Source organism: Galendromus occidentalis, unplaced genomic scaffold, assembly GCF_000255335.2.
Source record: "Galendromus occidentalis unplaced genomic scaffold, Mocc_1.1 scf7180000077155, whole genome shotgun sequence".
Taxonomy (NCBI): Eukaryota; Metazoa; Arthropoda; class Arachnida; order Mesostigmata; family Phytoseiidae; genus Galendromus; species Galendromus occidentalis.
In genome coordinates, this window is record NW_003805143.1 from 1,322 (window position 1) to 13,786 (window position 12,465).

The 12,465-nt window shown below is 51.2% G+C and overlaps 1 pseudogene; it reads left to right on the forward strand.

Annotated features, from left to right (window-relative positions):
• The first annotated feature begins 692 nt into the window (after nt 1-692).
• Nucleotides 693-12,003, forward strand: LOC100902207 (transketolase-like; annotated as a pseudogene).
• The last annotated feature ends 462 nt before the right edge of the window (nt 12,004-12,465 follow it).

Here is a 12,465-nt window from a genome sequence, read left to right on the forward strand (position 1 = left end):
CAAAAGGATCAAAGAGAGGATACGAGAGACCCAAGAGGCGATGTGGAGAGACAACATGCTCCTCAAGACGAGCCTCAGTACCTACGCCATGGGAAAGAAGACTCGAGGTGTAACTAGCTTCACCTACGATAACAGTAAGGGAAGCGCCCTCCTAGCTTTGGCCAGAGCCAACATGTTGCCAACCAGAGCCCACAAGATGTACCCCGGAATCGACAAAACCTGTCCCAGGTGTGGCATCTACGAAGAGACGATGGAACACGTCATCTTCGAATGCAACGACATCTACCACACGGGAGAAGAACTCCTGTGCCGTCTCGGACTCCACGAAGAAGCAAACAATGCAACCGAAGTAAGAAGGACAAAAAGAATCCTGGAGGACTGGGACAAACAACGATCTGCTGAATTTCGCGCCTGATATGAAAGGCTGATTGACTATGTATATACAAACAAACAGATATACACCTCAATCTAGATCACAATAAACCATTAACCATTAACCATTAACCGTATCGGTACATCAGAAACAAGCTTAAACGGCGCACTGGAAAATTTAACTTGTGGCGGGTATTTTGTTTTGCAAACCACATTTGGGAAATTCTGTTCGATATCAGTGACCGATCGCAATCTTTTCAGTGTTCGCTTCTTTGGAAGACTTGCTATTCCTCTGAGATTGTCGTGTTTCACATTTGTCACTTTTGTTCTTCGACAAGATGGAACACGCACTCAGCGATCCCAAGAACGCTCCTTCGGACCGACTGGTGTATCGAAGGGTCACGCAGCTCCGATCCTCTACGCGGCTTGGGCAGTTGCCGGTCTCTTTCCCGAGGAACGGCTCATGGATCTCCGGAACATCGACAGCGACCTCGGGAGTCATCCAACGCCGAAATTAGAGTTCGTTGATGTGGCAACCGGATCTCTCGGACAAGGTCTAATTGTAAGTTGTGCGGCCGGTATGGCGTACACCGCAAAGCACTTCGACAAGCTGGACTACCGCGTCTACTGCATTATGGGAGGCGGTGAAGCCGCGGAGGGCTCAATTTGGGGAGCGATGAATTTCGCTCAGCACTATAAACTTGACAACCTGGTCGCTGTCTTCGACATCAATCTTCTCGGTCAGAGCGAAGCCACCTGCCTCCAGCACCAGATGGACGTGTACGGTGGCGGCGCCAGCGGGGAGCTTTGTAAGCTATAGCTTCCCATACCTCTGAAATCAGGAAGCTTAGCTTCCCAAAAAGGGTACAGCCGAATGACGTGGGGATTTCGGCTACGAGCTGTTTGGGAAAACTGACTATATAGGGCGATAGGTCTCGGTTAGTGGAAGACTTTTTTACGAGTCTCCCAAAAATCGACGCGGCTTGTTTCGAGAAATCGGCCAAAGTTCGAAAATCTTAAAAAGCGATTTCCTCGGAAACGTTCAGATTTAGAGGGTCGTGCTTGGTGTCGTTGGAAAGCTGTCGAAAAATGCCACAATTCTAGTTCGGTCCCATTTTTCTCAGTACATTTTATCACCATTGTTCCGAAATTGAATTTTCTTCGAGCTCCCAGACACCGAAGATCCTCGTGAACATGAATGAAATTTTGTCACAAATAAACCTCGGATACCCATGTACGCGCACACCAAGTTTCATCTCATCGAAATCGGAATAGTCCAAATAGGCTCATTCGCGAACTTTTCATTCCCTACCACTGATTTCCATGGTTTTTCGGGAAACGCCCATTGCAGCTCCCAATCTATATTCCTTGGTCTGACTCTGACCCAGGATCTCGCGGGACACATTTGAATCTTCCCGCGCATCGAGCAGACGCTGCGCGCTCTCCTCGTTCGGATTTGGAGTTCACCCCATCCCGAAGTAGGGCGAGTTGGGCTCCCTATTCCGGAACCCCGCTCTTGGCTAGACGATGAGGACTCCGGAACCCCGCTCTTGGCTAGAGAGAGGACTTGATTGACTTGACTTGACTTCTCAGCTCGGGCGCGAGAGGACTTGATCCAGAATGAGAGATCAGAGTTCGTCAGACAGCTCTTTGGAGCAAGAGATTCTTTGGCTCTGATATTTGATGGAACGTATATTCGTCACGGTAAAAGCGCAAACAACTCGTGCCAGAGAAAATCGTACTCAATACAGAAGAAAGCGCCACTTTGTAAACCGTTTACCATTTGTACAACCACTGGATACATCATCGACATGCTGGGACCCCACAATGCGAATGTCAACGATGCCAAAATCATGGCGGACGCTATGCGGGACCCGACTGGTCTAGGCGGTTTCTTGAGAGCGGGTGACATGTGTTTCGCGGATCAAGGCTTCCGGGATGTGAAGACTCAGCTAGAGGAGCTGGGTCTCACTGTCTATATGCCAGCCTCAGGTCAGCGCAAACAATTGCCCACGGATGAGGCCAACGCATCTCGATTCGTGACGAAAATTCGATGGGCGGTAGAAGCTGTACACGGTATAATCAAACAGAAATACAGACTCCTGGATCATCGAGTTGACAATGATCTGCTCCCGAGGATTGGAGTTCTAACAAGGATCGCTTGTTATTTGAACAACCGTTTCGGGAAGCGCCTCTTATCCGATTAGGGTATGTTCGATGAGGTTCTGGCACGCATGCAGCAGATGCTACAAGTCCCGAATTCATTGGGTCAAGAAGCTGTACAAAATGGATGGAACAGAATGAGGCGGTCATAGTCGACCGTTACCTCTGACTCGATTTCTGACTTCCCGATACCGACAGAGAAGGATCTCAAGATCCTATTCACTGGAACCTACCAGCTCTCCCAATCTGTGTCTCATCTGGCTGAGTCTTTTTTTTTTTTTACGTGAACTGATTCGTTTATTACAACGGATGATACAATTAATGACACTCCGTGATAGGTCAACTGACCTGTGTTACGGAAGTGAGCGTTCAGTGGCATTCGAGTTGAGGAATGGGTTTCGGGGGAGATTCATGAGGTACAGACTATGACGTATTGGGATCGGTAACGAAATGAGCTTTGAGTAGATTTGTAAGGAACTTCTTAGAAGTGACGCAGGGATTTTCAATGTAGCTGGCAACTTCGGCTGGTAAATCGTTGAATAATTCGATGAACTTGTGCTTCGGTGTGTGGCGATAGATACCAATCTTTCCACTGAGGGCCAATAGTTTGCCGTGCCTCCATGCACGGGTCTTATGGTGGGGTCGAGCGAATTCATTGAGTCGAGTGTAGACAAGCAGAATGACAGATATCGAGTATAGTTCGTCGAGTCCTCTCGTATTGATCACTCGCATCAGCGGAGCAACGTGTGCACGATAACCAGCAGCGTGAACGAGCCTGATGGCCCTGTTTTGAGGTATTTGAATCGGGGCCAGCAGGGTCGGATACGTGCTACCGTAGATTGCTGAACGATGACAACACGATCAACCTAAAGTTTCACCGGGACCAGAGCAACATCCTCAAAGTAGAGGTTCGGTCGAGTCATGTGAGGAGCAATAGCTACAGGTGTTATATCGATTAAGAGCCCGACACGCTAGGTTATGCGGGAATCAAGCGACATTACTGCGAGTGTGCTAATGGCGCTCGGACAGTAGAGTCGGTTGCTGCTCCCTCGTAGCTTCTGTCGTGTATTATCTATCTTATGCGCGATATCTCTCCCGAATCCTCAGACCTGCGGAGATTCTTGAGTCGCTGTTCCGGGATGGAGCTATCGTTCCTGTTATCAAGGAAGATAGTGACGCAGACTGATCCGGGGTCTATCTCATGCTCCTAAGTATCATCGTAATCCCCCCTATCCCCCCGATAGAATAAAAGCGCAAGCGCTTCGTTTGTGAGCCGTTTTTCGGCTCGTTCTCCTCGCTAACTCCGGCGCACATGTAACTTGGCGGTTGCAGAATGATCCCCCGCTGTGCAAGTTGATATTTTCTTTCTCATCCAATGCCCCCCCGCCCAGTGATTGTCAAAAAAGTCTTCTCATGTGGCACTATGTGGTACTAAGGTACGCTTTGCTTCGACTGTGGTGGCTCCGGTGGCGCGACGAACCGCCGCAATCGCGTCTGTTCTCGCCGATGGGTCTTTCTGAACCGACGCGACGGGTGGTCGAGTGGTTAGCGCGTTTGTCACTTCTCGTGCAAACGTACGTTTCACTTCGCAAAATGCCGCAGCGACGCTGCTCGTTCGGGAGGTGGCGTGTGTTCGATCCCTGTTGCCGACAAAATATTCCTTACGGAGTTTCCGTAAGGAAAGTTGATGGGTCTCTCTTGCCCGACTCCGAGAAAATGTCCTCTGAAGGCACCGGAAGCCGAAAAGACGGCCGGCTGTAGTCTCATTATATTTCCCGCGAATCAGGGGGATGTTTTACGGCGAAGGCGGTCGCGTGACTGCGGTTGCCTCCGATGGGACTAGTTATAAGCAGCCAAGAAACGGATGGGGCACCCGCCCGTATTAGGCCGTGCTCGAAGTCGAGATCGCACAGAGTGAGTTTCTACATGGAGAATTTTTTTCAAAAACAGCGCGTCTAGCGGGATCCGTATCGATAATGTCCGCATTTCGTAGGGACTTCCTCCCTGTGGAACTCCACATGTTGCCTCTGAGGCTTCTCAGGAAGTCGCACCTCGCTTGAACTGTTGTCTTCGCCCGCCGAGCCAGTTCTCGACCAATTTGAATGCCAACTCGGATATGCCCATGCGTTGAATTACTGCCCTGTAGTCTCGCGAGCGGGCTGCCTTATGGAAGGAGTCCTCGATCCAAGCGAAGCCGCGATCATCGCTTCCGGATGAAGTCCCCTGCTGGTCAAAAATAAAAATTCCGGCCGGTCAATTCGATCGAAGTGTAGTGCCAAGGAGGGCGCGCAGCGTCTGCTCGATGCGCGGGGAGATTCAAATGTGTGCCGCGAGATCCTGGGTCAGAGTCAGACCAGGGAATAGAGATTGGGAGCGGCAATGGGCGTTTTCCGAAAAACCATGGAAATCAGTGGTAGGGAATGAAGTGTTCGCGAATGAACCTATTTGGACGATTCCGATTTCGATGAAACTTGGTGTGCGCGTACATGGGTATCCGAGGTTTATTTGTGACAAAATGTCATTCATGTTCACGAGGATCTTCGGTGTCTGGGAGCTCGAAGAAAATTCAATCTCGGAGAAAAATGATGATAAAAAGTACTGAGAAAAATGAGACCGGGCCAAAATTGTGGCATTTTTCGTCAGCTTTCCAACGACACCAAGCACGACCCTCTAGCTCTGACCGTTTCCGAGGAAATCGCATTTTAAGCTTTCCGAATATTGGCCGATTCCTCGAAACAAGCCGCGTCGATTTTTGGGAGACTCGTAAAAAAGTCTTCCACTAACCGAGACCTATCGCCCTATATAGTCAGTTTTCCAAAACAGCTCGTAGCCGAAATCCCCACGTTATTCGGCTGTACCCTTTTCCGTTCAGACTGCTGCTGTCGATCATGCCGGGTTGAATTTCTCGAGGTCACGAGAAAGACGGCTGGAAATCGGTCGCGGGATTACCGTGAATTTCCCGCGTCAAAAACCGTGAAATCAGTCGCGGCTCACGCCGTGACCTTCGTCGCGGCCGTGAAAAAACACGGCATTTTCACGGTATATTCACGGCATTTTCACGGGGTGATTTACGAAAGATATTCATTCCGGAGCGATACAAAGGAACTCTCAAATCGTCAACTCGTTCGCAAGACATATAGGTACGCGCGATGAATGTCGAGTTGGGATTCCCAAATGTGAGCCTCATTCCGCAACACCTCGGCTTTTCGAGCATGTATCGGCTTCTGAAAGTGAATGTCATCGACTAACTCACACTTGGCACAAAATGATCGTGAACACTAAGGTGATGGGCCGATACTCTGCTCGATTCTCCCGTGCGTGAACAGGAATTGCCGCAGGAATGAGTATCTCGAAAACGTCCACCCTGGTGACCCCCGCAGACCGCGCCAGGCAGTTCGAAGATGGTTCGTTCCGGGTTGAAGACGGGAAACTATTCTGCAGAGCTTGCGACGTGATTGTGGATCATACTCGGAAACGTAGCTGGTTGAAACACCTCAAGAGTGTTTCTCATCGACGGAGAAGAGAAGATCTCGAGAGAGCAAGCGAGAAGAGGACTGTCGATAGCCATTTTTTCGAGGAAGAGATAACAGAAGAGAGCGAGGCAGCTTTTCCTCTATGGCCTCGTCGGAGCTTTTGCAGGGGCAAATGTTCCCTTGCACGCGCTCGACAATCAAGCATTGCGACTCTTCCTGCAGTCCCATTCGGACGTCCCGGGGACGATTCCGACGGCAAGCCAACTCAGGCGGAGCTACCTACCAAGAGTATATGAGGTTCATGTGACCAAATTGAAAAACTTCCTGGCGGAGCGAGAAAGTGTAGCCATCGTCTGTGATGAAACGACAGACATTTAAGACCGCTATGTATTGAATGTGCTGGCAATCCCTAGCTGTGAGGGGAAAGCCTACAGCCTCGAAGCTTTCCTGATGGAATGCGTCATTCTGGAACGCACGAATTACAAAACCGTCAGCGAGGCCATCCTGCGGGTCCTGTTCAAATACGATGTTCCCTTATCGAAAGTGAGCGCACTCGTAACCGATAATGCGGCATACATGAACAAAGCCTGGAAGTGCTCCCTGCAAGCCGTCCTCCTTAACGGAGTTCACGTCACCTGCACAGCCCATATCCTCAACTTGACATGCGAAGTGTGGGTTTCGTCGTTCCCAGAAGTGAACAAACTGGTCAGCTGCATCAAGAAGGCTTTCACAGCATGTTCGGCCCGGAAAACACGCTTCAAACAATTCCTAGCGGAAAACGGCAAACCAGAAAAACTCCCCCCCCGTTACAGTCCTCACGAGATGGAACAGTTGGTTCAATGCCGTTCTTTATCACGCGGGTCGTCTGCGAGAATACTCGGATTTCTTCAATCGAGAGCTACATCACAACGCGAGTTCGAAGATGTCTCAAATTATCGCCCTTTGTAACAGCGCCGAGGTGGCTTCCCAGTTGGATCAACTCAGGGAGTACGCGCCGCATCTCATGGCTTCACTGAGAAAGTACGAGAGGACCGATGTGAGCGCGCACCTCGTGATGGATGACCTCTGCCAGTTAATCGAGTGGTTCGACGCATGCTGCACTGAAGAGAGGAATCTCGAGAACACGACTACCGCTCTTATGAAATCATCAGAGAAATTGCGTGCCTACATCACCTCTAGCGACGGTACTAAGTACTAAATGCCAACTAGGCCTTCCAAAGATCCGTGAAATTTGAGATCCGCAGATCCCGGATCCGCGGATCCGTTGGGCTCGGATCCGCGGATAAGATCCGCACCAAACCGGATCCAGAAAAAAATACGTATACATGTGTACAACTTATGTACAGTTCTCTGCGGATTCGCTGCTGAACTCCATATGTTTATGATATTTATGCGGAGCCTACCCTGAAGCATTCCGTGCATTTTCCGCTTTTGGAACTCTTCAAGAAATGTTTCCAAACCCAGCTCTTCTGATCCGTCGCTACCTTGAAGTCCTCCATGATAAGGAATGCTCCGTCTAAATACAAGGTGAACAACAAAAAGGGATGTACGGGCTCGTCCCGGCAGGAGGGCTGCAGTTCATTCTCGATAATTTTAGGCTCTGCAAACTTGTTCGCGGGGAGCAGTCCAGATCACGAACTGCGGAATAAGAACGCTTGCGCTTGAGGTATGAAATGGGCTGTAACCGACGGCTCTGCACGTCGGACTTCGCTGCGACTTATGACCGGGATCCGGTCGATAGCAGCTGAGAGACAACTGCTCATACGGTTAACTGCTATACGGTCTGGCTTCGTCGATTTCCCGGAGGTATCCACCCTGCTTGACATCAGCAGCAATCCCGATGGCACGCCCATTCAGCCAAAGGACGATTCCCCGAGAAAAATCCTAGGTTCTCAGAGACGTGGCTTCAATTGTTCCTGGTATGAGCATTTCCCACTTCTGGAATACTCGCGGTTGGAGGACGCCGCATTCTGCTTTGTATACAGGCATTTCTCGAAGAACAACTCTTCGAGCTTCGTCACCGGATACTCGGACTGGTTGAATGCTCGGGAACTTTTTGGAAGTATCACGGTATTTCTGAGCACTGTTCCTCGGCGGAGAAATATTCGGCTTATTTGTCCTCGAAAAAAACGGATCAGTGTCGTCTCGAGTAGTTTCGCAGAGCAAGGAGGACATGTTACGGCATCGGAGTGTGCCGTCTTCTCATGCAGAAGCTCTTCTCCTATGCGCGAGACAGGACATCGCGATCAGAGGCCATAGAGAGGAATCGGACTCCAGAAACAGGGGGAACCTCATCGAAATACTCGCCCTTCTCAAGAAGAAATGTCCCGAGATGGTCACAGACGCATCTCGACTTCCGAGCAACGCTCAGTACACGCATCACTCAATCCAAAATGAGCTGCTCGAGATTACTTGCAACCTCGCTCTTCAAATGATCCGAGCAGAGCTAGGAGAAACTCCATGCTTTGCAATAATGGCAGACGAAACCCGTGACAACGGAGGTTCAGAGCAACTCAGTGTTTGCCTGCGATACGCTCGTGGATCTGAAGTCGCCGAGAGATTCATCGGCTTCCCGCACTTGAAGGAATTCAACGCGCAAGCGATCTCGAATGGCATCCTTGAGCTACTGGGACGATGCGGGCTCGATCTGGGGGAGTGTATCGCTCAGTATGCTCATCAATCCCTGCAGCTCGAGAACTGCTCGGCCTATTGCAATCAATTCACGCCTTTCAGAGCAATTCAGCCCGGGGGCACAATATTTCGAGAAGGCTCAAGGAGAGCTGCACCACGAAGTTCTCAAAATGTCGCAATCATGCGATACTCGCTGGTTTAGCAAGAGAAAGGGGGTACACTACTTTAAGAAGAGACTCCGAGCCATTATTCTAGCCCTCCAAGAGATCGTGAAGATCGGGAAGGCTGATGAAGCCATCCTGTGCAGGGGATTCCTCGCTGGCGTCAAATCGTTCGGATTTGTTCTGATGCTGGTGATTCTGGATCGAGTTCTCGGCATCGTGAATTCTTTATCGGAGTACTTGCAATCATCGAAAATAGAATTCACCAGAGCTGCAGAACTCTCGCGAGCCACCATTGTTTCTTTAAGCTCGATGAGATCCGAAGAGGCCTTCGATCTTTTGTGGGATGAGGCCGAGCACGCCGCTCGGGCAGCGTCCGTGGATTTGCCGAAAGACGGCGAACCCGAGCTTGAACGACGGAGAATTTCATCGAGACACCTGCAGGACTCTGTTGTCTGTCGGATCGAGGGAAGAATCGCCGGGTTCGGCCTATTATAACTACAGAATCGCTTTATATGGTATCATAGATCGATTTTCGGCTGAAATCGAGAGGAGGCTGATCGGGAAGGACAATATTCTCGAGCTCCTACAAAGCTCAGACCCCCGTCGTGATGACTTCCTAGGTGAAAACAGCGTTAGTCTCTTCTTCCGAAAATTCAGTCGCTGCCGTGTGGATGTAGAGAAGGTAATCGGACAGCTAGTGGTTGTCAGAGACCTCTTGAAAGGACGGAAGTTCGGAACGACAGTAGAATGCCTGGAATTCTTGCTTCCGCTCAGAGCCGGCTTCGATGAGCTCGTCATGTATTTCAAAATGGTTCTCGCTTTTCCCGTGAAAAGTGTGTCACGGGCGCGCTGTGAGCGAAGAATCAAATCTTACTTGCGGAGTTCGATGGGCTTTCGGCTTACATTCGATCGTGGTCGATGGGCACTGCGTCAAGGCTCTGAAGGCTGCTTTCGCCGAGGCTCGAGCGACCACGGGCAAGCCGACGGCGATTATCCTGAAAACCTCCAAGGGAAGAAGAATTCCCGGAATCGAGGACCAGGAGAACTGGCACGGGGAGCCGCTGGGAGACAAGGCCGCAGCCGCCGTTCGAGGTGAGCGATCTCTGACTCCGATGTCTGGACGCAGAGGTTATCGAGCAGGAGCTCCTCCGCAGACTTTTACCGTAGATTTACTTTCTCTAATTTTGGAGTGTTTCCCGTTTCGTAGCCATCGAAGGAAAAATGTCGAACAAGCGACCCTCGAAAGTCCCTATGAAAGCGCCTTCGATCTTGGCCCCCGCCACGGTAACCAGTGCCATCTCCCTCTCGAAACCTCCAGCGTACAGCCTCGGGGAGAAGGTCGCCACTAGGCCTTCCAAAGATCCGTGAAATTTGAGATCCGCAGATCCCGGATCCGCGGATCCGTTAGGCTCGGATCCGCGGATAAGATCCGCACCCAACCGGATCCAGAAAAAAATACGTATACATGTGTACAACTTATGTACAGTTCTCTGCGGATTCGCTGCTGATCTCCATATGTTTATGATATTTATGCGGAGCCTACCCCGAAGCATTTCATGCATTTTCCGCTTTTGGAACTCTTCAAGAAATGTTTCCAAACCCAGCTCTTCTGATCCGTCGCTACCTTGAAGTCCTCCATGATGAGGAACGCTCCATCTAAATACAAGGAGAACAACAGAAATGGATGTACGGGCTCGTCCCGGCAGGAGGGCTGCAGTTTATTCTCGATAATTTTAGGCTCTACAAACTTGTTCGCAGGGAGCAGTCCAGGTCACGAACCGCGGAATAAGAACGCTTGCGCATGAGGTATGAACAGTTGTCTCTCGGCTGCTATCGACCGGATCCCGGTGATAAGTCGCAGCGAAGTCCGACGTGCAGAGCCGTCATGTCGGCGGGAAATGAGTGAGGGAACAAGCCCTCAGTTTTGAGACAAGAGGTTCCGAACCGAAATGGGAAATTCATGACTCGCGTTACCTGCTTCCTCTATCGGAGAAACGCGATTAATGGTCGTTTTCCTCCCGACTACTACGTATGTACGATGGTTTTTCCCCACACTCGTGGAATTCGTGGAACAAACTCGTGCGGATCCTGCGGATCCGTAAAAATCCTGCAGATCTTGCGGATCCAGATCCGCGAAAATCATGCGGATCTTGCGGATCCGATCCGCTGGAAGGCCTAGTCGCCACACGTCTCGCCTTCGGAACCGCGGTTGCCAAGCTCGGCGAGGGGTCAACCCGAGTCATCGCTCTCGACGCCGAGACGAAGAACTCAACTTACGCCGATAAGCTCATCCAGATCGCTTCATCGAATGTTTTATCGCGGAACAAAATCTCGTCGGGGCGATGGCGTTTTCTCTCTGAACGGCCCGAGCCAAGATGGTCTCGTTGCCCGTCGCGTAGCCCATCTTTCAAATCCAGGTCGATCCGATACAGAAAGACGATTCTCCCGCATGTGTTGCGGTCGGGTGCGGCACCCGAAAACCTCCGGTACCTTGCGTGTCGACGTTTGCCGCTTTCTTCACGCGTGCCTCCGATCAACTGCGTATGGAAGCGATCTCCCAAGCGAACGTCAAATGCGTCGGCTCTCATGCCGGGATCTCGATCGGGGAGGACGGACCTTCCCAGATGGCTCTCGAAGACATCGCCATGTTCCGATTGATCCCGGGATGGCTAGTTTTCTACCCGTCCGACGCGGTGTCTACTGAACGTGCTTGCGAACTCGCCGCCAACTACCACGGCATTGTTTTCGTCAGAACCTATAGACCTGCGACGACGATCCTCTACCCGAACGATGGACTTTTCGAGGCTGGGAAGGTCAAAATCGTGAGGAAGTCCTCTTCCGACAGAGCGCTCGTGATCGGAGCTGGAGTGACTCTCCACGAGGCTTTGGCGGCGGCCGAGACTCTCGCCAAAGAGGGTGTGAACATCCGAGTTTGTGACATCTTCTCGGTGAAGCCCATCGACGGCACCGCGATCTTGCAGAACGTGACAGAGTGAGGCAACAATGTCATCGTTGTTGAAGATCACTACGAACAGGGCGGCATCGGGGACGCCGTCGCCCACTTCCTGAGCCAGGCTTCAGGACCCAAGTTGCGACATCTCTGCGTGCGCGGTATTCCCCGGTCGGGACCGCCTTCCGTTCTTCTCGATGTCTTCGGCATTTCGGCAAAATCCATCGCCCAAGCCGTTCGTGAAATCTGAGGTCACTCAACGCCTTCGGTGGCGGGAGGTTTTGTTACGTACACTTCCAGTCGGCGCCTCAGGGAGGCAGAGATCGGGGCTGAACAGTTCCGAAAGAGGCCGCTAGGCGGCGCTCCCGATACGCCTGACGTCGCACACAGCTGATGGCGGGTGACGTCAGTCACTCGGTCTGTCAACCACCGACTCTCAGAGAGCGAAGTTATTTGGAAGTAATACTCCCATACTTATAGGTCAATGACAGTTCGGAGAAATCCGTAGAGATAATACTTGTATTCAATAGAGCTGGGGGGCTGTCGAGGTTTGAAAATGCCGTGACGTCAGTCAGGTGTTGTCGCGAGGTCTCTCCTTCAGAGGATCGAGCGGGCGTGCCGACGGCGGCGTGCGAGACATCACTTCACGTGGAGGCAAGGCCCAAGAAGGAACTAACCGTTCCCTGCTATCGGCAAGCCCCGCACTCCAGGA